The sequence below is a fragment of the Filicampus tigris genome, chromosome 20, assembly GCF_054856515.1.
Source record: "Filicampus tigris isolate MCC_2025a chromosome 20, RoL_Ftig_1.0, whole genome shotgun sequence".
NCBI lineage: Eukaryota > Metazoa > Chordata > Actinopteri > Syngnathiformes > Syngnathidae > Filicampus > Filicampus tigris.
In genome coordinates, this window is record NC_141236.1 from 11,056,638 (window position 1) to 11,080,613 (window position 23,976).

The 23,976-nt window shown below is 44.2% G+C and overlaps 1 protein-coding gene and 1 long non-coding RNA gene across 5 annotated transcripts in view; one reads left to right on the forward strand and one right to left on the reverse strand.

Moving 5' to 3' along the window:
* The window catches only part of man1a1 (mannosidase, alpha, class 1A, member 1), an 85,858-nt gene that overhangs the window by 61,717 nt on the left and 165 nt on the right, over positions 1-23,976 (reverse strand). For 2 of the 3 annotated variants that reach the window (XM_086018606.1, XM_086018604.1), the window contains exon 2: positions 23,319-23,405. The gene's annotated coding sequence lies outside the window, so the exon portion shown is untranslated. Of the gene's footprint in view, positions 1-4,458; positions 4,567-23,318; positions 23,406-23,976 lie in introns of those variants that run through there. The other variant, XM_086018605.1, reaches the window with a different exon arrangement.
* On the forward strand, positions 15,956-21,258 carry LOC147128303 (uncharacterized). Of its 2 annotated transcripts, none has more exons than XR_015083993.1 (3): positions 15,956-16,028; positions 18,674-18,766; positions 20,010-21,258. It is a non-coding gene; the product is annotated as an uncharacterized LOC147128303 (long non-coding RNA). The 2 variants fall into 2 exon arrangements; XR_015083994.1 differs by lacking the exon at positions 15,956-16,028 and adding an exon at positions 17,492-17,582.

Sequence of the window (23,976 nt, forward strand, 5' to 3'; positions counted from 1 at the left end):
ACTACTCCCCCTGCCGCTTCACCTTGGATGATTGCAAAGAACGTCAAGTGTTTGTGTGGCGGCCATCGCGCGTCAAGCCGCGCTGAATGATCACAAACAAAACGTATTCGATAGCCAGCATTCTGCTTTGACAAATGCGAGACGCGAGAAAAAATACCTTTGAGACTTGTTGCTCTGTTTTTGTGTGTCGTTGCTCCATGCATGTTGAGACTCAGAACATCGTTTTTTTCCGTTAGCCCGCTAGTAGTGTTTCACATTACATGTTAGCATTAAGCTAACAGCTCTTGCATTAGAAGCGATTAAATGGCTTGGTTGACCATTTAAATGTATTCTTTTCTTTTTTTTTTTTTTTTTTTTGCTTTCATGTCATTTTAGTGACCTGAATGGTGGAGTGTTGGCTTGGAAGGAGTCGTCCTCAGCCTTTGTATGGCAAAGGCCAAACTGACCGTGTCGACCGGGCCCGATTTTCTCGCCGGCAGGTTCCCGCACAAATTCAGAATGACATCCATTAATGTTCAATTAACTTCACGGCACCCCGAATGGACGCTTAAATGACTCACTAAAAAGTGTCAATCCTCTTTCTGATGGTTTTGTGAATGTCAGTCGTAATTGTTTCCAAGAGTTCTGAATGAAAGTGTGTGTGCGCGTGCGCCGGCTAATGGCTTCATAATTGGAAGCGATGGCAGGCTGAGATGACGGATGGGCGTGAACGCCGCATTTTGGTGCAGGTGCTAAGCTGAAGATGACGCGTGCGCGTGTGCGCGCGCGTGTGTGTGCTCTTTCCGCAGCGGAGACAAACTGGCATCATTTACATGCGCGTACAAACACTGTGACAGTGATAGGAGGACTTTTTAATGAGGACCTCGGGGTAAACACATTCATCAGAGTGCGGCTTGGAGGCAGCTGCACTCCACGAGACCCTTTGCGCTAGTCGTGTGTGCGCGTGTTACAGAGGAGGCGCGCCCCGCGCGTGTGCGAGCGTGTGCACGGCATCTGAATGGATGTTTGCTACAAATGTGTAAATTGCAACATGTTAAGTATGAAATGCTAGTTGAACGGGGTAACAAGCTTGGGTCAGAGGCGCAGTGATCATTAGTTCAGAATTCCTGGGCGTGCTTCAGCATTTCATGTTCTTTTTTTGATCCGTTATTGCCATCAAGTCCAACATGTCAACGGCGTTCGTCTAATGGGGCGCCTGGAGAGGTGGGCGGGGCCTGTTTGCACTGGTTTGTTATCAAAGGCTGACGACCACTCCCGCTGTGCCTCAACACATCGCCCACACAATTACATCAATTAACCGCACACTCCTTATTCTTATCATTGAAGGTGATTAATCCTCTCGCTTCCCTTTTTTTCTTTTCCTCTCTCTCTTTGAACCACTACGAGTTGTGCTAATGCAAACGTAATGAAAGTTCCCCAGGGTAGGAATTTATGTCTGCTTTTCAGCTCTTGAAATGTGTCAGTAACACGGCGTTCAGACTAAACGGTGCCTGGCCACGTTTGACCGATTGCACGCCATTGAAACAAAAAGATTTTCTGAACTCCTGTATGTGGGCGGGATGAGGGCTTGCTCCGCCCCTAAAATGAGCCAATTTTACCAGAGTGAGAAAACATAATTCTTACGCAACAGCGTCCGATTGGTCGGGAGGGGAAATTGCGGGTCATGAATTCAAATGAGGAAGGAATTGAAGGAAGGAGGTGTGCTGGTGGGGTGTTCAAAGACGGACGCAAAGTAAGACAGAGGCAATCCGGGGATATCGAAAAGCCGATTAAGAGATGAGAGGTTGGCAGGATGATGCTGAGGGGAGGACAGGTGCAACATCCCGGAAACAAAACCGGGACAGCAAGACGACGTCCATGGCAAAGACGCACTTTTAACTGTACGAAAAAAAACAAAAAAAAAAAGAAACTTTGAAAGTACGAAGGAGAACACTAAACACTTACGTCTTGCAACCCTTGCCCGTTGTCCAGACATACGGTAGATTGTTGTCACATGTAGGACAAAGCCAGTATTTGCCAGAAATCTCTGTCCCATTATTTGAAATGATGTACTGTGTACCAATATCACCCATGCAGTTCCATTCAGCATTTTAAAGCAATAAGTGAGATTGCTGTCATGCGCATTGCACAGCCAGCACTTGCCGGAAATTCCTCTCACAGGAAATCACTCTATAGATTACAAAAATAAAACGTCGAAAGGCCCACAAGGATTTTTTTTCACTGCGGCAAAAAAACACCCAAAACAAATATACAAACTAAAATAAATGTCATTTACATTTTGATGAATAAAAACAAACCGAAAAATACATAAACCATTTGAAGGACAACCAGTAATTGCCAGAAATTCCTGTGGCTTCTTCACATCAGACACGGGAAAATCCCTGCAGCTCCTTTCCTTTTTTATTTGATTTTTTTTTTTTTTTTTTTTTTTTTTTTTAGCCTTGAGAGTTAAAGGTTACTTGCTCGTCTTCTTTCCTGCCTTAGCTTCCTCCGTGCCAGCTCAATGTCGCCTTTAAATGTAATCTTTTGTGCACGCTTGAAGAGCTCCTCCAGTCACCTCCACAAATCGGCCGTTCAAAAGCGGGAAGCGTCACGCATCTGCCGAGGCTGACTGATAAGTGCTCAGGCGGAGCATTTAGTTGCCATTCAGACGATATCAAGCTCATTCTCTGAGCGCACGCCTTCCTGCCTTGCCCGCTTTTTTTTTTTCTTTAAACATGGCACAGCTGCCGGCACTGCAGGTAGCTGTGATTATTTTTCTGCCAAACTAAGCAACAAGACTTTCACTTACTCAACGTGGAATTGTGCTTTGCATCATCCATCATTCAAGACTTGCTAGAATTACTTTGTCCACTTTTCATCTACATTTCCGTGTTTAGGATCTCCTTCAGTCGGCTCTCGGACATCATGGTAGATTGTTGTCACAAATAGGATGCAGCCATTACTTTCTAGAATTTCCTTCCGTTTCTGTTAGCGTGCAGTTTTTATGTGCAATGCTTAAAACCACCTCCAGTATTTCAGTTTTAGTCCAAACGTGTCTTCTTCTGTCCAAAGTCCGCTAGCTTAAGGCGAATATAAAACACGAAATGCCATAGATGGGCTAATGGGAATTGGCATAGCTGTTCGGGGCGGTTATCAACCATCGAAAAACTGATATTTTAACACGTGAAACTTCACACAAAGAAAGAAGTCCTTCAGAGGGAGATGGATTTTTTTTTTTTTTTAATGTGTTTATCACGACTACATCTTGTTAGCGGATGTACCGAATTAACATAAGTGTATTCTAGGTGCTGAATAACGCTTCAATCTTTTGCATAAAAAGTAATAATAATAATAACCCTGGCTCAATAATGGAGTCGTCCAAGGCCGGAACAATGTGCTCTGACGCGAGACAATTAGATGGGGGGAAATGTACGAGGAGGAAGGAGGCGGTTCATTTCCTCAGCGGATAAAATTAACAAGCACAAGAACAAACCTTATAATTCATGCAATTGGGACGCCAATCTTGTCCTCTGAGATTGATTGTTGATGTCTGATCGGACATCGGGACATTGTCGGTTGTTTTTGTTTTTTTACAGTATTGCATTATTTGAGAGCATCCATATAGGAGATTGCTGACCCAATTAGGACAGAGTCAGTACTTGCCAAAATGATTTCTGCAGCCCTTAGCTCATAGCTCAGAAATAAGGGAGATTGTTGTGACGTGTATAACTCGGTCAGAATTACCACAAATTTATGTCACAAAACTTGGAAAACCATATACCAATTTGAACCCTGCTCATCCGAGAGACACGGGGAATTGTTGTCACAAGTAGGGAAACTCCTGCAGTTCTTTTAAATTCCCAGACATCTGGCAGACTGATGTCACATTGAGGACACAGCCATTACTTGCCAGAAACCTCTGACACTCCTTTGGCGTACAAAGAGATCCAGTGGTAATATGGGAGGTTGTTGGCACGTATAGGAGATAGCCAGTATTTGCTAGAAATGGCTGAAGCTCCTTTAGTGTATTTTTTTGTGCATTTACTTTTTAAAAATATCACTTGGGAAAACTTGCAAATAATCGAGATTGTTGCCAAATAAAAGACACAACCAGTACTTGCCAGAATTTCCTGCAACTCTTTTAGTGTATTTTTTGTGCAATTACATGCTACAGGAGATTGTTGGCACATGTAGTACTTGCCAGAAATTGTGACCTCAGCTCCAATCAGATATGAATGTAGATATGCTTCAATTGCATTCAAAATGAGAGAAAAAACGATTTCAGGTTGTCATTTCGGCGGCAATGATAGACCCCTGCCCCCAATAAAAGCAGGAAGAGGGGGCGCGCCGAGTCGAGGGATTAAAAAGCTGCGCCGATGCAGATTGCATTCCGCCGTCACCTTATCCCCACTTTGATCATTTCCCCAGGAGAGCTGATACATTTAGAATCCTCGCCGGCTGTTTTTCATCTCTTACCGCGTTTTGACTGAAGGGTGCAAATGCGTCCGCCGTCTGATGGCTGCCGCGTGGCCGCCTGGCCTCGCTATCACGCAAACATCTGCGCCACTTTTTACAGCAAGTCAACTACATGCAGCAAAAAAAAAACAACACCGGATTTTCATCAGCATCTTCAATCAACACTCTGTTCCATAAACATCGCAGACAATTCAGTGTTTTCAATGGACCGAGCTGACTTTTTCTTCCTGACGCCGATAGATAAAGGCAATCGTAAATGAACACGTTTTCATCGAGGATCATAGACAATTTAGGATTTAGCAAACCTAGCGCACGTGTTCTCGTAAACAAGACAATTTGGCATCGTCAATGAACTTAATAAACCTTTTCCATCAACATCGGAGACAATTTAGTCTCGATGAAGCTCACCTTCCTAAAAATTGAAATCGATTGAACCAAAGCGGTTTTTAAATCGGAAAATCGCTTTTGATTTAAAAGCGCGAGGGCATCGGAAAGAAGCGAATCGAGTTTCAAAGGTGATTCAGAGCACGAGCCTCACGTTTTCGTCAACGTCAAAAACCATTTGATCTTCAAAAAAACGGTTAACAGTATTTCGCACTTTTTTTCTTATAAACATCAAAGACACGGTTAGCATCTTCAACCAATGTAACACATTCGATTCATTTTCAATGACGCCAGATGATTTTGTATTCAATGAAACTTGCGTACGTGTCTCCGTGAGAAACGATTTCGTAGTCAACAAACCAAGCTGGCGTGTTTTCATAAACAAAGGCGATTGGATTTTTCTCCACAGCCTGCTCATAATCGCCCTCCATTTTGTGTCTCTACTTGCCCGTTGAGATATTATTCGCTGTGATCCTTCCATCACGTCTGGCCTGAAACCAAGTCATTTTTCTCAATAAAACCAAACCGCAATTGCTGTGTTGTGTATTGCGAATGATGACCGGGCTCATAATGTCTCCATCACGTCGCCCCCGCGTGACACCTTTAATGCGATAAACACGAGAGGAGTAACATCGTAATAATAATACAAAAAATAATACAAAAAAACCCCCCCACCTCCACTGGCAGGGAAGACGAACACTAATCATCGGGAAACAGTGGAGAATTCCGCGGCGGGATTAAAAGTAAATAACTTGAGGGGAGGCGCGTAAACAAATGACGTTCATCACTCCCTGCCAGGCGACGGCCTCGGGCTCAAAACGTTTGATTTGTCGCAACTCTGAAGAAAGAAATGCTGGCGCGGCCTGCGGGGCGTAAATCAACACCATTGCGAAGGGAATAAAAGATACCTCACACGCAGGAAGCCCGCACAAATGATGGACATGGAAAAAAATTGACATTTCTCCTCTCCAGAACACTTTAAAGGCTACTTTGTGACACGGATGATTAACGTTTTTAGCTTTCCAAATAAGCAATAATTGATCACTCCCAGGCGCACAAAATCAAGCCAAATAAACATTGTAAATTTAAACACCAAAAGGTTTGTCCAAACCTTATAATTTCCTCCTACAAAAGTCTGTCAAATTAATGCTAATATCGTAGGACACTCAAGTGGCGCTAACGGAAATTAGCATCCACGTTACAGTGATTCAAGTGCAGTGGCGCAAATCAAATGTTCTCAAATCATCTTTCCCCATTGGAACAAAAGCAAATGCCAGGAATCGCTTCCATCCACCCGACACGATTGTCTTCAGATGTCCGTTGCTTCCAGTTGCCTGCGCCGTTTCCCGCTATGCCTTAGCATTAGCATTAAGTTAGTCGGTGGGCTCAAGGTTTTAAACGTAAATGTAGAATTCTCCGCGTTTTATGTTTACTTTGACAGAAAGCGTCCAGTGAGAGCGGCGATAAACAGCGTGAAGGTTCTTTGGTGACGTTTGCACTTTTGGCTGACAAACGGCTTCTGGTTCCAAAGTTGAAGACGAGCCGCCATCTAGCTGAGTTCACCGCACAATTATTGACCACTGCGCACTATTACCGCAATCATCATCATCATCAGGATCGCATGAGCCTGTTGCGTGATTTCATCTCTTGAACTCATTCAAAATTGCCGCGGCGCAGCAAAGGAAGCGTCTTGTAATCGCGTCCTTGACGTGATGCTGGGCGTGGTGGCCAAACGGTGCGACGCTGCCATCTGCCAGGTCGCTCGCCGCCAAAACGGCCGCCTCAGCAGTTTCGGTGTGAAGTGGCGTGCGCGGAATATTAAAAGAAAAACTTCTTTATTATTATTATTATTTATTTGATTCCGCGGCACTCGACACGCACGCGCGCAAGATGCACTTGGCTTCTTGGCTTTCGGCCAAGGCTTCGCTCACTCTCACAGATTGCCCAAGTCCGCAAGACAGACGCACTGAGTGAGTGAGTGAGTGAGTGAGTGAGTGAGTGAGTGCAAGACAGAGAGGGGGGGGGTGTCATAAAAAGCTTTCCCAGCTGAGCAAGCCCCTTGATTTAATGTCTCTCTCGCAGGCGCGCACGCGTGCCGGCCAGGCAATAAAGTCTTGCACTTCACGCTAATTAGGTCATAAATGCTTAATGCGAGTTGCGTCGGCGCGCAGAGGCCGTCGACGCGACAAACTTTAGGAGCCTTCAAGTTGCTCATCGCCATCAGCCACAAGACAAACGTTTGCTTTGGGTGTTTTTGTTTTTTTTTGTTTTGTTTTTGCCGTCAAATTAACGACAATTTACTGTCATCAAAGCGAAATACTTTTCTGTAAACATCAAGTACACGTCGGAAAACAAACATTGCAGAAGCATTTTTTTTTTCCCCAGAAATTAGGCGATTGTCATTAACAAATCTAATGTATGCTTTTTTGAAAAAAAAAAAAAAAATTGTACTTCCGGTTAATTGTAGAAAGGTTTCCAATTAATTAGTTAAAAATATTTATTTAATTAAATATTTATATTTATATATATATTTAATATCTATTAAATATTATCGTTTGACAGCACTGCAACAAATGACAATCGAGCAAAAATCCTCAATTTTTTTTCCTGAAGTGACGAATTGTACATTTCTTCTGAAAGTCAGATTGCTTCAGCATCCCGAAACGATGGCGTGGCACCGTCGCCACGGCAACCGGCCCGGCCGAGCGTCGTTTTGAGTGGCGACGCCACGGGAGCGCCGGGAGCCTCGCTGAAAACGCGACTTTGGTTTTCCTGACGATGTCGGAGCGGCGAGAAGGCAAGACGACAAAACAAAGAAGGAAAACAAACAATCGTTCGCCTTGCCGGCGGCGGCGAGCGGCTGCTTAGCAAATGTCAGGCTGAGCAGACATCAACGGTGGCGACCTGTCACACGCCATGAATGCAACGCGCCTCATGTTTTATTCACCAGGACGGCGGTGGCGGTGGCGGTGGCGGCGGTGTGTGAGCAAGCCAAACAATCATGAGGGGACACACACAAGACTCAAAACAAACAAAACGCCGGGCCAAGGTTATACGACTTTTGGATTCTTCATTCTAGTTTTGATTTATTTCTTACTTTTGTTTTTGGGAATTCACTCGGGTTTTACAGCATGTTTGCTGGTTTTTTATCCGTGCGGAAAAATCTTCTCTTTAGTTTTGATTTGTTTTATTTTCTTCAAAATATATCGTGCATTTTGTAATAAACAATCGTTTTCCTTAGGGATGGGATATAATATAATATTATTATAAAAATATAATATTATAAAAAAACAAACAATAATAATAACGCCGAAATAAATCATTCCCTTGTAGGTAAAGTGGATTTATTTGTTTGCATACTTTTTTGTCTCGGTCGACCTGAACTTGACTCCAAATATTATCCAACACGTTCATGTTGAAAGTTTGACCTCGGAAAGGATGAATTTTATTGACATACAAAAATGGGAATGTGTCACCTGCCGCCGATGAATACTCTCCATCTGTTGCTTTTCCGCCCTAAAAAGACAATCCATCAGCGTGGTTGTCACACAGATAGAAACCCCCAAGTTTTTCTAATAGTCGGCGCGGAAGACGAGCGTTGAGCTTTCCAGAGGTCAATTTTGGCCGCCCATCAATTTCATTCGCACTTTAATGAAGTGCCGCCGCGGGTCGTAAAAGAGCCGCCGGCCACCCCGCGCATCCGTCATCTTTATGGCCGCTCATGTCCTTTCAATCTCGGCCACAGGTTCGCTTTTTTTTTTTTGTTTTTTTTTTGGGGAGTGACAGCCATGGCGGAGGAAACAAGGGAGGCGGGGCAACGTTAACCTAATGTGACCCATCTCTATTCTAGGTTTGAAAGGCGTGCTAGTAGGAAGTGGTTAAGATGAAAGACTTGCAGGTCGGCCTTGGGAGACGAGCGGACAATAAAAGTAAATCAACGCTAAAGTAAACATGCAGGACGAACTCGAGTAAAACTCACGACAAAGTGAAATCATCGATTTGCTTGTCAATGCATTTGACTTGTTTGAAGATGAAAAAAAACCCTAAAAAACGTGTGAAGACCAAGAACTATGGACAGACTCTTCAGGACGCCGTGGCCGCTTTAGAGCGCCTCGTTGCCACGTTGTGGAAAATTAGCCGCTGGGATATATATTCCAGCCAACAGAGGCTCTAAGCGGTTCTCTGGATGGCGGGTTATGTTAAGGTTGAAATCAAGGTACGTTGTGATTGAGTTGGGGGTTAAATTCAGGTTCGCGGTTTGTTGAAGTCGGGTATTTATTTCAAGTGCCCGCGACAGGAACGCGAGTGCGTGGCAGCCCTCCGACGAGAGGATGGGTCGAAAAGGGAGAACAAAGAATGGCGCAGTGTTGCATCATTCATGTTCAGCACCTCCCTTGGCGAGCTCCCACTGTTAGCGACGTGCTCTCCTGCCGCTCCATTTTATCTCACGGTGCGCTCCTGCCGGCCTGAATTGAACACACGTCTGTTCCAAATGTTGATGCTGATAAATACAATGGAAACCGACCACCACTGCCGATTGGACTGGAGCGCAAATGCCATATATAATATACAGGTTCATCCAAACAGCCTTAAAGCTTTTCAAGAATATGTCCCCAGCAGGCCGACTAGTTGAAACATGGCATTCTGATTAATTTTGCGTTTGTGGAATATAAATTAAGCAGCAAAATGCACTCGTTTTTGGCCATCTGTGGGGGCGGCCATTTTGTCACTTGTGTCGACTGAAAATGACATCACAACTGCTCACAACGACCAATCACGGCTCAGATTCAGAAAACAGGTCAGCCGTGATTGGTCGTTACCTGAGCAGTTGTGATGTCATTTTCAGTCGACGCAAGTGACAAAATGGCCGCCCCGAGAGATGGCTAAAAACAGCTGGATTCACTCATATTCCACAAATGCAATATTCACCAGAATGGCGTGTTTCAACTAGTGGGCCTGCTGGGACCATATTTTTGAAAAAAAACACGTTTGAGTTGATTTCCGCTTTAAAATTGATTTCTATGATACGTATTTGACAATATAAGATAGTGAGCACAATGCGGCTGCAGGTGTGGTTGTTTGTATTCTCCTGCTGCGCGCGAGGCATCCAGTCAACAGGAGCGGTTGCTTGAGGCTGCCACAGGCAACGTGTAAGCACACACCGAAGAAGCGAATCTCCAGCGGAAGCCGGCGACGGCCCCCGGTGTGCGCGTGAGCTAGCGCAACACAAACATCCAGCTGCAAGACAAGAGCTCGTTACCAAAATAAACTCGGCTCGCTTGTCTCCTAGCGCCGCCGCGAGCCTTTCTTCTGCTCGCTGCGTCGCCGCCGTCTTGTTTGCGCGCTGCCGCAGATAAAAGTCGGACGGGCTGCCGGCGCCGCTAAACGAGGTTGGCGGCCCCCGCCGAGGCGCCGACGCAGACAAGAACGCAACGTCGGGCTTTGGTCACGTGCCGGATGAAGCGCGGGAAAGTTTCGTGTTCGCGGCGGTCACCGGCACAATAAGATAGCGGGTAGTAAGCGCTATATCATGGCATGCAGCTGTGGCACATCTGGAGTGGGCCACAATCAATATTTATCAAATAAGGTGAAAAGCATTTGGAGCAAATGGGCGCCAATCACCAGAGACGCGCCGTCACGATTACAATGTAGTCGAGGTTCATGTTTTCCCGCCTTCTTTAGTAATGTCTTGTCCACTTGTTCGCTTTTTCCCGTCCTTGTGTCACTCGATCGGCTCCCTCCGGCTACTCGTGTCTCATCAATTTGCTTCCCTTGCTTACTTTGAATTTGTTTTTTGTTTTTTTGGGGGGCTTTTGTCAATTTAGTTTTTTAATTTTTTTTCTATGAACCATGTTGACTTTTTTCCACTTTTCTTTCCCCAATATTGTTGAAAGAAACATGTTGGTAAATGAGGACCCAATCTCTCCAGAGATCAAACATCCTCATGCGGATATTTATTTCGGGGAAAAAAAAAAGAAAAAAAAAATCCTCATGCGGATATTTATTTTGGGGTAAAAAAAAAACCAGAAGGACTTTGCATGAATTTGTTTGGCTAGCATTGAGATGCTTCTCTGCCGGCTGGCTCAGTGGAGCGATGTTGTTGGACATCACACAGCATCCTTGAGGAAAGCTCCTGCTTGCCACTCATCAATTCTTCATGCCTGGCCCGCGAGACTCGCACAAACGAGCGCGCACACTCATGTCCGCGCACACACCGACATGGACGGCGTCTGCTGGCTCACTCGACAGGCGGCGGACACGCGTGGCACGCGGACACGCCCGCCGCTACCCAACGAGAGCTTCGTCTTATCCGGACGTGATCTCGGCCTCGGCTTCATCTTATCTGCTTGTCACGCCTTGCGATCGGCGAGTCATCTCATTGTTCTCTAAATGTTATCCTCTTCTTATCTGGATTTCACCAGGACGCTATCAAAACGTTTGGAGAGCTTCGGTTCGGTGGATCTCGCGGCTTTCTTTTGCTATGTTGTAAATATGCTGTTGTTTTCATGCTAGCCACATTTTTTGGAAACGTTATCAGTATTCTGATTTAGATGTGTTATTCTTGCGATATCGCGCGGATGTTTTCACGTTAGCGTGTGTTATCCAGATGCTTTCTGGATGATTAGATAAAATGAAAACAAAAAACTTTTTGTCCAAATAGAAAAAAAGATATTATTATATAGATATTATTTGCTTGGGTATCTAGATGTGATCAGAAAGTTTTTGGGATGTCCTCCGGATCTTATTTTTTCTTGTTTTGATGAAATCTTCTAACCAAGCATATTTTCTTGATATCAATCAGGAGTAAATTTTTATTAGTATTTTTTTTTGGGGGGGGGGGGGGGGGGGGTAGATGTTATGTACTTGTTTTCCAGATGTGATCTAGACCTTATTTGATTCTTGTTTGGATCATTTCTGCAAGTTCTTTCTTTTTTGGGGTCTCTGGATTTTTTGTCAAGTAGTTGTAGATGAGATGTGATTTTTTTTATTATTTTTTTTTTTATGTAGATGTTATTCGGATGTCACTATGTAAGTGGCAGCCCATTTACCATTATCTTGTTATGTGAGGCTTTTGTGGATGTTTTGTGGGCGTCGTAGCACAAGAACCGAGGATGCACGGAGGTCTGACACGGATGATAAATGCGGACAATACGCGCAGGAGTCAGTGGTCCGAGCGCGGCGTGCAGCGAGAGCCCGAGGACATAATTATATTGTCATCATAAAGTCCTGTGATATTCAATTACGACGAGCTTCCAGTGCAAATCAATAGAGTCACGGAGGCTGGGAGGGAGCGCAAATTGGTGGCAGAAGTCCACCAAGCCCCCGCAGGACACGACCGCGTCCGCCTTTGAGTGCTCGGTCGCCGCGGAGACGCCGTCCGCCGGCTACGGCATCGAGATCATTAAACGCCAATTATGACCCGATTGGACATGGGTGACATCATCAAGAGGAGCCTGACCGTCTGGGCTGTGGCCTGCCAGTCGCCATGGTGACGCCGCCGGGGTGACACCACCATGTCGATGACACAAAGCACAGCAACAGCATCTTTGTTATTAGTGTTAAAGTTAACATATGTTTTTGTTTTTTTCCGGTGAGAGGAACAAAAGCTAATGGTAATAAATACACGTACGAAAACACTTCTCAAGCAACCAATCAAGTCGACAAATTACAAAGCATGCAATCACACAAACTGATCCATCCATCAGCGAGCGAGTTGGCTGGGATCAAGCTTCCCTCGCCGCCGCTAATTGGAACGTGCGCTGGGCTATTAGCGTGTTAGCGCTCTCGTCTGATAAAGGTCAAACACCCGCTCCGCAAAGAGCGGGAAGCCCACAAATGTGTGCGCGCGCGCGCATGTGTGTGTCCCTGCACTCATTAAGGTTTACCTTTGGGCTTCTACGCGAGACGCTAAATGCCTTGCCGCCCTGATGTGTGCTGGGAGTTGACCTTCCAAACAAACGCACGTGCTAACACATGCTCACCGAATCCACATGACGACGTGGACACGCCCATGGTAACACACGCACACGCGCAAACACACATAACCATTCAAACATTACCGCACACGTGCTAACACACACACACTGGCTCACATGCACATTCCAACACAGACATGCTAACAAGCACCCATGCTAACAGACACAAACCAATGCAAAAAAAACCCCGACATCCTACCACAGACTTGCTAACACACTTATGCTAACAAAACAAACACGTGAGGACGCAATCCAGCACATGATTTAAAAATAATCTAGCACACATTCCCATGTTGCAGCGTGCTTGTCAAGAGGCGATCACGTGATCCGAGGTTTGTGGAGTCTGGCGCACACCCACCGCCGCACAGCATCTGTCACAGCCCCCCCCAAAGCACCACCCCCACCACAGCGCACCCCCCCTTTACGAGCTTGGACCAAGTGGACTTTGTTGGTCGGCCAGCAGCTCGCTCGCCAAAAAAAAAAAAAAAAAAAAAAAAATGATTCCTGGCTTCTTTTGGAAAAATGACCCATTGCTTTTCTTCTTGACAAGGACATCTGCGCTTTGTTTGTTTGTTTGTTTGTTTATACACGTATTCAACTACAAAAACAGCAGAAGTCTTCCAAAAGAGCCTGGTAGAAAGAAGTATCTGCAGAACAAGAAAAACTCGATTTTTTTCTTTTTTCTATGCATGTTTGCCTTTCTCCAATTTCTACACAGCAGCTCTTAAGTTCTTTGATGGGCTTAGCTGCCTCCAAGGCTTTCAGAGGCCTTTCACGCTGCCTCCTCGTTCCCCAACGGATGACGGCGCATTAGGAGCAACTGGGGCGTTCGGTATCTTGCTCAAGGGCCCCCTTCGACATGATCACATGGGCTCAGGGTTCAACCCGCAACCTTCGGATTGGGTGACGACGAATCCGGTACCTGAGCCGTAAACGATGTCGGCGATTGACGAGTTGATGGCTTGTGGTTTGTTTCCAAAAGATTTGGTCGTTGCTGTCATCGGCGTTGTCAGACATGTTAATAAGGCCATGAAAGACTGCCGTGTCTGGCGATGGTTAGCTCTTGACGTTGTTTTAGAGATGAAAACTGTGAAGCATCGGAAAAGCCTCGATTAGGTCCCTGTCTGATTCGCATTGATTGAGGGATCGGCTAGAGAAAGCCGTTTCTCTCACCTTTATGAACGATGATCGCATTGGATTGGTTTATCGTTCCCAACCATTTGACCTTTACGTATTCTTCTACAGAACCTCTTAGAGGTTCTTTCCTATTTGCATTTGGCCTGTCCGGCGAGTAACAGGCCTGGCAAATGGTTGGTTGGTAGGTTGGTACACAGGCAGGCGAGCAGGTAAAAGGATTACAGTTAACGACAGGTAACTGTTGCTTGCTTCCTTCTGACAGCTAAAGCTAACGCTACGAGTCGTCGGTTGTTCGATCAAAAGGACCTCGGAGCATTTTGGCTTCAGCCCTTTGAATTCCGTGGCCCTATTCCGACGTAGAAACTCTCAAAGCTATTTTCTGTTTGCGTTTGGCTTGGCTGATGTCACACGAGCCGCTCAGGATGATTGACAGGCATGGAGGGAGCCGCCACGCTTTAACAGCGTCGGTAGAGCGAGCGTGCGAGTCATTAAGGTCCACAAATGAGCTGGCTGATAGGCGGCAAATGGCTTGAAAGCCACTTCCCAACACGCCCGGCAAATTGCTAGCATTTGACGGAGGCGGGGCGGGGGGGGGGGGGGGGGGTGCCCCGGCGTTAATCTGTGCCTTTGTCGTGGCACATCTCGCTAACGCCGGTCTTTAGCGCCATTGTGAGCAACCGGCGCACTCGCTGACGGACAGCAAACACACGAGTGACACAGTAGGCAGGCAAGGCCAGAAAAGTCCTTTTCTGCTTGACCTCAACCGAAAATCTCAAACGGGATTTTCGATTCACTTCCGTGGAGAAAATTTTTACGTCATGCAAGGGAATTGACCAAATCAGTTACGGAACGGAATAAACCCGTAAAGCAAGGTTCGCTGAATTTGTTCCATGAAATTGAAAATTGAAAATCAGTTGTCGATATAATTGTTAAAAGTTAGTTAACCTAGTTAGTTTCAATTGCTCAATGTGCTTATCTAGAAGGACTTGGGCTTTGGAGCTTGATGGTCGAGTGTTTGATTGCCATTCGCACACAAAGACGGAGACGTAGCAACTAGTCCTGGGAGAGCTGGTCTGCTTGCTAGCTACTTCCGAGGGGGCCCTTGAGCAAGGCAGCATGCCCACACCACAACTCAAGCGGTACAGCGCTGTTTGCGCAACTCTGACAATCCCTCCTTGATGTGAGACCTGACTCTCCGTGCAGTGTGGAACACAAAATAAACAGCAGTCCAAGTTCAATTTCCCTTGAGGGATTATAATAGGTGTCATACATCATTTTTTTTTAAAAATACATACAATTCAAAGCAAATACGTCCTGAGGGTTAAGACGCGGCGATTGTTTTTCTATGAGCAATTCCGAGAGTAGACGTTGCAGATGACAAGATCAGCTGTGTCCGAACAGCAACAACCAACACACATTTGAAGCCGAGCCTCAGAAATATTTGAATGTTTATGACCCTGGGGTGCCCATATTGACTTGCTAAAATGAATCGCGTCCTCCACCTGCCAATAAACTACACACACACACACACACACACACCCTCACGCGCCTAAACTAGCCGCATGTAATTTAGCAGCTGCCTGCTAATGGAAGCTCATCTTTCAATATAAATGTTAATAATCTGTGATTAGTCTCAGGCTCAGCAGCACATGAGGGCTTTTATGGCCCATTCACGGCAGCACTACCGTCATCTTTTTTTTTTCTTCTTTTTTTCTTCAACTGAACTGAAGAACATTTCAAACTTTTCATCTCTTCTCCTTGGCCACTTTTCTTCCGCGCCGTTTAATAACGGACTTGAAGGCATAAATAATGCAGTCAATGAGAGATTGGGGACGCAATGACTGACATCACTTTCACCCTAAAATGGCCGCTGGAAAGCAAAATGGCAGACGTCCGTGGCTTTTTTTTTTGTGGGTCTGCTCGTGACTGATAAGTCTGGCAAATTTCCTGTTGCTAAGTGACGCTAACTACAGGGGCTGAATTTCCAAATACAACTCATTTAGACTTCTGCATTTAATGATGAGTCATCAAACTTTACCACCGTGCTTCACCCACACACGCTTTGTCCATCAGGTAAGGCGTTTTTCAGTCGGGCGGCAATTAAGCTACATTTCAGGTACAAATTCGTCTTTGAGAAATGGCAGACCGATTACGCTTTTGAGAGCCTTTTTTTTTTTTTTGCGGTGCACTTTTTTTTGGTCATGTCACGTCTTCCGAATTTCATGTTGCTAAGTGAAACCGGGGGGCTGACTGGGAAACGCACGCACACACACACTATGGATATTATTCCCGTGCTGCAATATAATTCAACACTTGTTGCTGCCACACACAGTAGGTTGTGTGTGCGACACCCCCCCCCCTTCTCATGAATAAATTGACGGCGCTGCTGGTTATTTACTGTCACAAGTACGAACCCGGGAGAGGCACTTCCCTGCGCGCATGTGTGTGCGTGCGCCCGCACGCTCGATTTGACGTGCATGTAAAGCAGCACAAATAAAAATGCGTTTGAAGTACTGGGCGAATGCGAGATTGGCGGGTCAAGTGTCAATCTGCATCCATGAATGTGAAATGTTGTGGGGCCAATCCGAGCTGATTCCCCACCAATAATAAGAAAAAAAAATGCATCAAAGAGTTTATTAAAAGAAATAAATACATGTTTGCATCCATTCCTTTTGTCTGGGGGAATCACGAACACATTCAATTAGCTAGCTAACTGGCTAACTAGTTAGCTTGCTGGCAAATTAACTTGATAACTAGCCAAGACATCTAACCAAGCATGTAAAAAATGTTAACCCGTCAAGTCTTGAAACTAACAAAAGCGTGTTTGCTTTCCTTAACAAAGAACTTATGCCACGAGGTATTCACTGCATGCCCTAAAAACATTGCGTTTCGGAAAGGGGTGCGCTTCAAGTTGCTTCAATTTGTCATTTGGCGACCTTCTAATTAAAAGTCGGCCAGTGATTACGTGCGAGCGCGCACACACGCGCGCTGGGCAGATTTCCTGGTCACCGTTGGCCGACTGAGCGCATTTGCGAAATCCTAATTGAATTCATTAGTTTCTTCGCTTGTGTCCGAGGAGACCGTGTTGCCGTTAATCACCTTGCACGCTCAAGTGAGTAGCACACCATCTGAAAATTAGACTTTCATATCATCCATTGATTTATTTAAATATTTGTTGGAAATAGGACTATAAGACTGCATGACAGTGTGTACGCGTGCGTGTGTTTCCCCTCATCGCGCTGGGAGCTGATGAAAAGAATCGTCAAAAGTTTTTTGTTTTTTTTAAGCTTTCGGGACCGGCGATCGCCTCTCCAGGCGCATTGCTCGGCACCGTGATGGAAAAGCAAACAGATGTTTTCTTAGCTGAGCGTTTAAATATTCAACATATCCTCCTTAATTCGGCGTGCAGAGTGCCAGAGTGTAATTAACACTTGAACAAAGTCTCTTGGCATCACAGGACGATGCGGTCCTTGTGTTCAAACATCTTTTTTTTTTTTTTTTTTTCAGTAGTGCCACCCAGGCGGAAATGTTTTAGTGTGTGGACAAACAGCGGATGAGCTTAGCGGCTTCGCAAATATTCCATCAAGGCGAGCGCGCCCGACACCGTTATGATGATCGACCAAACCGGTACTGAGTTTTTCCTCAATTGTTATGCAGCTTTTCTGGTACCTTTTGAAATAAACACCTGAACAATGTTTAGCCAAATTTGGTCACTAACCTAATTCGCCACTTTGTATATTCAAACATTGAAGGAATTTGGCAGCGCAACCGACTGACAAATTAACAAATGCATTCATGCGCTATCCAACTCATTAACTAACTAACTGCTTGCCTGAATATGCAAATTTACGGCATAATTCAAAAGCTGAAGGAGTTTGGCGTGCAGCTAAGCAAAAAAAAACAAACCAACTGGCTAACCAACTAACCAAACAATAAATGACTTGAAATCGTCGCCAGTTGTTTCCCTAACGTTGCAACTTTAAAGCCCACGCACGAGAAAGGTTGCGTAATTGCCACTTGCGTGACGGCGTCCACCAGGATGATAACGATAACAATGATGATAACGATGAGTCCACAGTTTCCGCACCACTTTAACTGAAATAACCCTTCCACTCCAGTCACAATCTCCCAGGAGGACGTTCCTTCTTCGTGTCGGATTTCATTTGCCGACGGAACAACGAAGGGCCACCACGCTACAGTTGCGTTTGATGGAAAGTCTTTTGAGCGTTTAGACCACATTCAGCTTAAGGTCCAAGACCAAGTAGGCTCTTTGCGCTAACAAGAATTTGCCACACCAATAGAATGACCACGGCGCACTGGTAAAGGATTGCGCTAAAACTCCCACCTGAGATGCTTTACGTGCCTTACTAGGTGCTGCTGTTTTGCTTAGCAACGGGGCTCAGTGGTACACTGATTGTCTTGAGGTTATTCCAGGTCAAATCTGCTGCTTTTTGTCCCGATAAGGACAAAAGGAGGCGTTTGATTGGGACTCGACTCAAAGACGCACCCGCCCACTAATTGTGGAAACAAATGGTGAATATTCCGAGGGCGGATGTAGTGCTTTGTGTCTATGGAGTCACGTGAAACAAAACAAAAAAAAAAACAGTAGATATGAATGCAGTCATTATCCCAATGAATGAATAATTAGGAGAATGAATGAATAATTATCCAAAATGAAGGAATAATTAGCAGGTTTTCTTCTTGCTTTCATGTGGCAGGTGGCCTTCAGCGCGACAAGCATTAATTCCCGCGAGACACGGAGCTGCAAATCCAACGCAAAATCGCCCGTCTTTGTCACTGCAGCTGATGAGGTGAGAAAAGCCGCGTTTTTGGCTTGTCAAAACCGAAAGGTGCTCGGTAATGACCCGAGTCGAGTGTACGGGAGAATATTTGAAAGGAACCCGAAGCAGTCCGCCCGCATTCAGCATTCAGCATGCATTCATTCAGAGCGGCCACCCTCAGACGGCGGAATACTACATCGGATCCATTTTGAAGATACTATTAAAAATAACGAGCCACTGGAAATAGAAAAATCAGTACGAACCCACAAACACTCATTTTGTTAAAAGAGAGCCTTGTATCGTTGATACCAAAACAGATCGTCTTGAGGTGTGTCTTCGCTAGATGTGATTATGTGATGTGATCTATCGCTAGGTAGAAGAATGTTGATTAAAGGTTGATAACGTGATTTTTTTTTTCTGTCTGTGTAAGTATCAAGGATACAAGCCTCTGTTCAGCTTGGTACTGTGAAGAAATTCAGTGATACAAAATATTGATACTGCAGAACATTCCAGTATTACAAAGACTAGTCTTGCAGTCCTAAAATTTTCCAACTCTTGATACCAAGTCAAACAGAGGATTGAATGCTGAACACCAAAACAGACGGAGAAATGTTGATGAATTCTCAATCAATGGACATTCCCAATATCGGATTTCAGTATCGATTGGATGGTATCGCAGTACACATTAAAATTATAGTGTCAATGTGACAAACATTCCTTTTTTTTATACTCATTCAAATCGATTGTTTTGGTGATGACAAAAGAGTTCTGACAAAGGAAACTTGCGATTTCTTTTTTGGGCGTCTTGTTTCTTTCACCTTCTGAAGTTTTCAAATGTTTTGTATTTCAACCCCAACATTTGTCGTGCTTCCGTCTGCCTTTGCTCCATTTGTGCTTTCGTCTCACGTGTTCCTGCCCAATTTTGCCTCTTAAGCGTTTTGCTGACCGCTGCGCAAGCTTTTGTCGTCCATCGTGGCTCGGCTGGGTCTAATCGACTCTTTTTTTCCCCCCTTCCTTTTCTTTTGTCTTATCGCGGCTAATTAGCGGCAGCCATCGGGGCGTCCGCCGAGAATAGAAAGACGAAGCCTTTGAACGCATCTCCATTTATTTCATTTTTTTTTGTACGCGGGGAAATCGGCCATGAGAGCAAGTCAAAGGAAAGTGCGCAAAGCATCACCAGATGACCTGACAAGCCACAATGTGGGAGAATAATTGATCACTTTTGAGAAATATTCCAATCAGTAAAGCGTTGTTTTTTTTTTTTTTTTTCCAGATGATTGAGCAGCTGAGCGTGAGTGGCTGCTAAATCCGATGATCATTTCACATTTTTCTTCATCTTTCTCCCGTCTCATCTTTGTTTCCCGCTCTGGCCTCCTTTGAGCCAGCGTGACTTCTTTTTTTTGGGGAGTGGAAGCGGCAGATGAGTGAGAAATCCTGATGACTTGAAGCCTCCATTCTGACTTTCCCTGTGTCTCCATAATGGATGATTTTCCCGCCCCGTTCCTTATTTGTCATGCCCTTTTTCCCGGCATGGCTGTCAATTCTCAGTTTTTGACACTTTTCTTTGCAGCAGGTGTCCAAGTCAAACAGATGTTTGGTGTCAGTTGAACAAGGATGCATAGGAGGGAGGGAAGCCAGCAGGGAGGTTTCATAAAAACATTCTGGAATAACAGGCGGGATAATTGGGACGCTTGATGAATATTCACCATTTTCAAATACCTGAAAACTCTATGAATGGGTGTCTATCGTGGTGAAATCGGATGTACAGCGGAACCGCAGCCCCTCCAGAAAGCCTAATACCGAATGGTCGGAAATCCAAAGCAAGATCTCCCATAGGAAATAATGTAAATCCAGTTAATCCCTTCCAGACACCCAATTAACAAAAAAGATATTTGCTAAACAATAAGTATGGAAAAAACAGACGGCCAGGACGTATTCCACAATGCAAACTCAAGAAAATAACAAGCCTCCCCTTCTGCTCGGCAACACTCGGACAAGTTGGGGCAACATCGGCTTAACATCCTGTCAAAAGTCGGAACTTCAAAATAAAATATATTTTGCGCTTGTCATATTGAGTGTGACTGTTAAAAAAAAGTCAACATGAGCCTGTGGTGATAATGTGTTGCGATACTGCAAGCAAGAGGACGAAGAAGAGGAGGAAGAAGGAGAAAAAGCAAAATGGGAAGAAGTTTTCAAGTTTGAAGAGTCTGGCCTTTTCTAAATGGACACTTCACCTGTCAAAGTGCTTGCTGTCAATCATCTGTCCGACATAAACGTGGCAGGAAATGCTCGCTAACGCGAACGTCGGTCAAAGTCGACTTCCTGCTCAGTGCCACAACAGGCGTCCACGTCTTTGATGTGTTTGTGCTCTCTTCCTTCGTCTTCCCCTGTCATCTTCCTCAAAGTCATAAGATGCCACCCACTCTCGTCGCCGGGGGCGACGCATCCGGCCTGGGGGAACGCCAACTTTTCCTCGTAGTAAAGATTAAGAAGCACCTTCTTCGGAGATTTTCCCTCTTTGCTCTTCAGAGGATGGGATGACCCCATTTTTGACACGACTACTTTTAAGAAAATAAATAAATCGAGTTTTTATTCATATTCTTTTTATTCATATTAATGTAATATTTTTCCCCAATTAATAATAACCACAAATTTATTATAGCAAGATTTTTCCATTTCACATTTCTAATATATTATCATATTACTTTTGTAAGAATTAAAACATGCCCAAAGTCAGAGAAAGATTCTAATCACGGTCATTTATGATATCACACGAAACCTCAGCAGAAATATTCTCATAATCTATTTTTTTATAATCGCGAAAACACAGCAAGTATTCGTCAATGAGATCGGAATGAGACAAAAAGATAATATCAAGGACTGTGTACGTGACAGTGAGGTCATGTCTCTCAACGTTGCGACAAACAATTTTCAAATATGACTCGCAGCTCACTTACATTCAGGAGAGAAAAAATAAAAAATAAATAATAATCACGGTGCAGTTGATGATAATAATCACGCTTCCACCTCCTCAATTCCAAGAGGTCAAGGCAGCGTTAATATAAAAGAGGGCCGGCGGCTTTTACGTTTCAATTGTTTTCAAGGACGCCTGATAACCTTCATCATCTTATTCATCATCATCATCATCATCGGCGGCGGCTCACGGAAACGTCACAAGTAAAAAAGGCCCACAATGAAGACGAAAAGGTTTCTTGGGGCTAGCTTCAATGTGGCTCAAAAACAGGTGAAACTAAAGAGTGAGAAAGAGAGAAACCTGATGCTCCCTCTTCAGGCCTGTCGAAACACTGCAGTGGATAGAAAACGCAACAACAAAATTGTATCAAAAAAAAAAAAACATCGAAAAAATTGGATTCCAACCTTTGTTTTCGACATTTGACATGTGCCGCAATATTCTCTTTTCTAATTTCTTTGATTTTTCCATCCTAATTTCACGTTTGTTTGTTTTTTTGCATTGTAGGTGATGAATATCTATGATAACGGAATGAATAGCGGGACTTTTTAATACACACGTTGTATTTTGTTTAAGTTCGTAGACATGATTTGCACAAGTTCTAAAAATAGATCAAATTATGTTATTTTTTGCTTGTGAAAAAAAAAAAAAACGCTTTATAACAGTCTTAAAAGAAAAGTGTATTTTGGGCATTTTTGGTTCTTTTTACACGCAAATCGGTACAGCTTTATACCAATTATCGTAAAACTTTGGCCAAATAACACAATGTATCTTGCTTGATTTGACACTTGGGTAAAGGCTGCATACATTTTCACATTCTCCAATGTTGATGTTTTACGACCCACATGATTGGCCTTAATTTTTCATATCAAAGGTTGTTTCTGGTGTAAAACAATAAGATTTGTAATGAAGTATAAAGCTTCAATTTTTTTGCTCCCTCACAGCAAAAGTACTAAAAGTCACAGTGACTTTTATTGCGTCCATGAATAATTCAAGGGACCCAGGCACTAATAATAATAATGAAAAAAATAAAGGATAGGAAATACAAAAAAAAAAAAAGTAAAACGACGCTGGTCCCGGCAGCAGAAGATCCAGCAAAGTACTTTTTAAATATTTGATGTTCACCCCAGTGGACTTCCATTTGACAAGAAACACATATGTATGAAATATAAATCAGGCACATGAAAAATATTCTCAGGCACAACATTGTGGAGCGTCCGCGTCGAGACTCCACCAGAAATGTTGCGTTTGCGCTTACATGATTGGCTAGGTGCTGCTGTTTTGGTTAGCAACATATTTCACAAGGGGTTCAGGACTGTCCGAATGTCAACAATAGCATCTGTGAATGAATTACTGCACATCACTTCAATGTGGGGAAGATGATTTGAGTGGGTGGTGACGCAGCAAATAAAATTTGTATGTGTGGCACACACACCCACGCACACAACTGAGTGTCCATTTTGCGCTGCAGTCAATCAGTGACATTCAAACGTGACCTTATAAACAGACTGTGAGAAGCTTCACTCGGGACCATTCCCGAGGGGCAACATAAATCCCGCTTGTCTATCGGACGTGCAGCACGAAGGAGTGTGTGTGTGTGCGTGTACGTACGTGTGTGTTCTCCAGAGTACTGACATTCCACTGCGAGCTAAGCCTGACATTGTCCTGACATTTTCCTTCCCGCAGCATTGGTCCCACCTGCACATGCAAAAAAATAAAAAAAAGAGAAAACCCAAAAAGATAAGAAAATAGAAATGTGCCTTTTGTGATCAACTGTGTTTTAAATTGCTGCATTTACATGGGAGACTAGTCTGCTAAAGCAAAGCGTCTCGTGGTGAAATGTTCTTTTGTAGCCTAGCCTTTTTGGAAGCAAACATAGATTTGGATTTTAGATCAAGAGGGGACCAAGCATTGAGCCCTGGGGGACACCTTGGGACAGGGGGAAGTTAAGGAGGAGCAGTTGTTGATGAAGATGAATTTCACGTGGGTAGCTAATCTGTTCAACTGAAAAACGAATATTTTAGTGACAGACATTTGTCATGTCATTTACATAAATCTGCCATTATAGTGTCAAAAACAGCCTTCTTAGGAAAAATATTTTTGTTTTTGTGGCACAAACGGACAAACAGCATTTTCAAGGCAAAACATTTTCATTGTAGGCTTTTGTGAGCAGATATTGTGTTTTAGTGCCGTTATTGCACTTTTGTTGTAATAGTTCAAATTTTTGAGGGAAAGCACAACATTTAAGTTCTCACACCACACTTTTTGT